The sequence below is a fragment of the Schistocerca americana genome, unplaced genomic scaffold (assembly GCF_021461395.2).
Source record: "Schistocerca americana isolate TAMUIC-IGC-003095 unplaced genomic scaffold, iqSchAmer2.1 HiC_scaffold_1733, whole genome shotgun sequence".
Lineage (NCBI taxonomy): Eukaryota > Metazoa > Arthropoda > Insecta > Orthoptera > Acrididae > Schistocerca > Schistocerca americana.
In genome coordinates, this window is record NW_025725826.1 from 7,501 (window position 1) to 12,500 (window position 5,000).

General features: G+C 62.2%; 1 pseudogene; it reads left to right on the plus strand.

Moving 5' to 3' along the window:
• LOC124571561 overlaps nucleotides 1-5,000 on the plus strand; it is a 7,959-nt pseudogene that overhangs the window by 869 nt on the left and 2,090 nt on the right.

Below are 5,000 nucleotides of genomic sequence, written 5' to 3' on the forward strand. Positions count from 1 at the left end.
GCGGAATAATCGCTCCCGTCAGCGGCGCTTCAGCTTTGGACAATTTCACGACCCGTCTTGAAACACGGACCAAGGAGTCTAACATGTGCGCGAGTCATTGGGCTGTACGAAACCTAAAGGCGTAATGAAAGTGAAGGTCTCGCCTTGCGCGGGCCGAGGGAGGATGGGGCTTCCCCGCCCTTCACGGGGCGGCGGCCTCCGCACTCCCGGGGCGTCTCGTCCTCATTGCGAGGTGAGGCGCACCTAGAGCGTACACGTTGGGACCCGAAAGATGGTGAACTATGCCTGGCCAGGACGAAGTCAGGGGAAACCCTGATGGAGGTCCGTAGCGATTCTGACGTGCAAATCGATCGTCGGAGCTGGGTATAGGGGCGAAAGACTAATCGAACCATCTAGTAGCTGGTTCCCTCCGAAGTTTCCCTCAGGATAGCTGGTGCTCGTACGAGTCTCATCCGGTAAAGCGAATGATTAGAGGCCTTGGGGCCGAAACGACCTCAACCTATTCTCAAACTTTAAATGGGTGAGATCTCCGGCTTGCTTGATATGCTGAAGCCGCGAGCAAACGACTCGGATCGGAGTGCCAAGTGGGCCACTTTTGGTAAGCAGAACTGGCGCTGTGGGATGAACCAAACGCCGAGTTAAGGCGCCCGAATCGACGCTCATGGGAAACCATGAAAGGCGTTGGTTGCTTAAGACAGCAGGACGGTGGCCATGGAAGTCGGAATCCGCTAAGGAGTGTGTAACAACTCACCTGCCGAAGCAACTAGCCCTGAAAATGGATGGCGCTGAAGCGTCGTGCCTATACTCGGCCGTCAGTCTGGCAGTCATGGCCGGTCCTTGCGGCCGGCCGCGAAGCCCTGACGAGTAGGAGGGTCGCGGCGGTGGGCGCAGAAGGGTCTGGGCGTGAGCCTGCCTGGAGCCGCCGTCGGTGCAGATCTTGGTGGTAGTAGCAAATACTCCAGCGAGGCCCTGGAGGGCTGACGCGGAGAAGGGTTTCGTGTGAACAGCCGTTGCACACGAGTCAGTCGATCCTAAGCCCTAGGAGAAATCCGATGTTGATGGGGGCCGTCATAGCATGATGCACTTTGTGCTGGCCCCCGTTGGGCGAAAGGGAATCCGGTTCCTATTCCGGAACCCGGCAGCGGAACCGATACAAGTCGGGCCCCTCTTTTAGAGATGCTCGTCGGGGTAACCCAAAAGGACCCGGAGACGCCGTCGGGAGATCGGGGAAGAGTTTTCTTTTCTGCATGAGCGTTCGAGTTCCCTGGAATCCTCTAGCAGGGAGATAGGGTTTGGAACGCGAAGAGCACCGCAGTTGCGGCGGTGTCCCGATCTTCCCCTCGGACCTTGAAAATCCGGGAGAGGGCCACGTGGAGGTGTCGCGCCGGTTCGTACCCATATCCGCAGCAGGTCTCCAAGGTGAAGAGCCTCTAGTCGATAGAATAATGTAGGTAAGGGAAGTCGGCAAATTGGATCCGTAACTTCGGGATAAGGATTGGCTCTGAGGATCGGGGCGTGTCGGGCTTGGTCGGGAAGTGGGTCAGCGCTAACGTGCCGGGCCTGGGCGAGGTGAGTGCCGTAGGGGTGCCGGTAAGTGCGGGCGTTTAGCGCGGGCGTGGTCTGCTCTCGCCGTTGGTTGGCCTCGTGCTGGCCGGCGGTGCAGGATGCGCGCGCCTGCGCGGCGTTCGCGCCCCGGTGCTTCAACCTGCGTGCAGGATCCGAGCTCGGTCCCGTGCCTTGGCCTCCCACGGATCTTCCTTGCTGCGAGGCCGCGTCCGCCTTAGCGTGCTCCTCCGGGGGCGCGCGGGTGCGCGGATTCTCTTCGGCCGCCATTCAACGATCAACTCAGAACTGGCACGGACTGGGGGAATCCGACTGTCTAATTAAAACAAAGCATTGCGATGGCCCTAGCGGGTGTTGACGCAATGTGATTTCTGCCCAGTGCTCTGAATGTCAACGTGAAGAAATTCAAGCAAGCGCGGGTAAACGGCGGGAGTAACTATGACTCTCTTAAGGTGGCCAAGTGGCGGCGGTGTGGCTGCATCCGGACTTGGCTTCTCGAAGTGCGGTCTTGATGTAGTCGTGCTGCTGCTGCGAGGTGCCTTCCTTGGGTTATAGTTACAGGGAGAGTGATGCGCAATACATGGGCCTAGCCCTCTTAGCCTCTCCTCTCCTGCGGTCTTCTCCCCTTCTCGTGGGCCCGCTGATTTCGCAGAGTGGAAGACCGCACCAGGGGCTTGGGGGGGTTACCAGCCCCCCCTCGCACTATCCCTTTTTTTAGTTGGGGGCAGTAAGCAGAGAATAAGTGGTGGCCCTTCCGCTGAAGGTGCCACCCCAACTCCCCCAGCACCTAGCCGGCCAACCGGCCGTGCCGAAAATCTTGTAACTTTTGCAGCTATGTATACCTGTAGTGAGTGCCACCGCAGCTTTACAACCAAGAACGGTCTCGGGGTCCATCGCCGCCGCCAACATCTTGCGGCCGCCAACGCGGAGATCGTCACGGAGAGGCATCGCGCGAGGTGGACGGAGGAAGAAGTCCTGTCGCTCGCCAAGGCAGAGGCCGAACTGTTCCTCGAGAGGGACGCCCGGTTCTTCTTTGTAAATCAAGAGCTCATCAGGATGTTCCCCGACCGAACGCTTGAGGCAATCAAGTGCCGACGGCGGCAAGCTGCCCACAAGCAGCTTGTCCGCCAATTCATGGAGGCGCTTGAGATCGGTCGGGGGGAAGAGCCGGCGTCCCGCCGGGGAGCGGCGAGCCCGCTGCCTGACGCGGGCGAGGCCGCTGCGCCGCCCGTCGACGCAGCCGAGGACTTCGCGGCCGACACCACCGGGCCGCCGCCGGAGGGGCCGACTGACGCCGCCATCTGGGAGCATCTGGCGGGGCTACCCGCTTCCGCCCAGCGTTTCTCTGCCCTGGATCGTGTCATCGGTCTGGGGCGGGGCACGCCGCCCGATGTCATCCTGGGCATGCTCCCGGATGCCCTTGCGTCGGTCGGGTCCAGAGGGGAGAGATCAATCACCAGGACACAGCGGCCGCGCCAACCATCGAAGCGGCCGCCTGCCGCGCCGCCGACGCAGAAGCGCAAGCGGCGCCGCTGGGAGTACGCGAGAACGCAGGATGCCTTCCGACGGTCGCGTGCGCGTTGCGTGCGCGGCCTCTTGGATGGCACCCTGCTCCAGCCGCCACCTGCCATCCCTGGTCTGCTGGACTTCTGGGCGGACCTCTTCACCAAGAAGCCCATCTCCACCGCGGGCTTCATTCGTGACCGCCTCCTCCCGCACTCAGAGCCTGTCGCTCTCGAGTGCATATGGGGGCCGGTCACACATGAGGAGGTCGCCGCCGCGTTGCCGCCCAGGGGATCAGCAGCCGGGCCGGACGGCCTTACCCCAGCGGAGTTGCGGCGCCTGCCGCACGAAGTCCTGGTGAAAGTGATGAATCTCTTCCTTCTGGCCCGCGCCCTTCCGGAACGCCTGCTTCGCGCGCGGACGTCCCTTCTCCCGAAAACGGCTGCACCAACATCCCCCGCTGACTTTCGCCCCATTACGGTCTGCTCGGTGTTGGCGCGGACCTTTCACAAGGTTCTCGCGTCACGCCTGATGCGCGCATGTGCTGTGGACGAACGTCAGCGGGCATTCATCCCTCGGGATGGGATGTTGGAAAATACCTTCATCTTGGACACTGCTCTCACCGACGCAGTTCGCTCCTGCCGCTCTGTCTTTGTGGCATCGATCGACGTATCCAAGGCATTCGATTCGGTAGATCATGCTGCCCTTCGGCCCGTGCTGAAGGCGCATGGCCTGCCGGATTGCTTTGTCGAGTATGTCGAGCGGTGCTACGAGGGCAGCACGACAGTGATAGCGGACGGCGCCGGCGTGGGCGTGTCTGTGCAGCCAGCACGGGGCGTTCGCCAGGGCGATCCCCTCTCCCCCCTCCTGTTCAACTTTGCGGTGGACTACGTTTTAGGCCAACTGCCCTCCCACATCGGAGCTCGGATCCTCGGTCGCAGAGTCAACGCTGCGGCCTTTGCGGATGACGTCTTGCTGTTTGCAGCGACCCCGAGGGGCTTGCAGTCCCTCATCGACGCAGCTACCGCAGCCCTCGCCCACCTGGGGCTGCAGATCAACGCCCGGAAGTGTTTCACCCTCGCCTTAGTCGCGTCAGGGCGCGAGAAGAAGGTGAAGGTGGACAGCAATGTCACCTTCACAGCAGGCAATACCACCATGCCTGCCCTGCGTGTGGGTGAAACCTTCCGGTACCTGGGGCTGCAATTTTCCACGGCGGGTCGCTGTGTCTTCAATCCACGTAGCCACCTGGTGGAGCAGCTTGACGTCATCTCCCGAGCTCCGCTGAAGCCGCAACAGCGCCTCCACGCTCTCACCAACGTACTTCTCCCTGGCCTGTACCACGGGCTGGCCCTCAGCCGCACCCGGGTGGGTGCATTGAAGTCGGCCGACGTTACCATCCGGGCCGCCGTCAGGAGATGGTTCCGCCTTCCGGCGGACACCCCCCTGGGATACTTCCACGCTCCTGTTGCCCAGGGGGGCCTCGGCATTCCATCTTGCCGATGGATGGGTCCGACCCTCCGTCGGTCCCGTCTCCTGGCGCTGAAGAGGATAGGGCCAGCCTGCGACGGTGTAGGCATGGATGAGGTACAGCGTGAGATCGAGGTGCTGGAGCGCCACCTAATGTGGGAGGGCCACCTCCTCAAATCGTCAACGCAGGTTGGGGAAATGTGGGCGGCGCGCCTACACATCGCCATTGACGGTGCGGCACTGTCATCTTCTGCCGCCGTCAGTGGCCAACATCAGTGGGTCGCCGACACCAGTCGCCTGCTATCTGGGCGTGAATACATCGACGCCCTCCGCGCCCGCATCAACGCCTTCCCTACGAAGGCACGGCGCAGTCGCGGGCGGGAGGCGGACACCAGATGCCGCGCGGGGTGCCAGGCCGTGGAGACCGCCAACCACGTACTTCAGGCTTGCTTTAGGACGCACGGGTC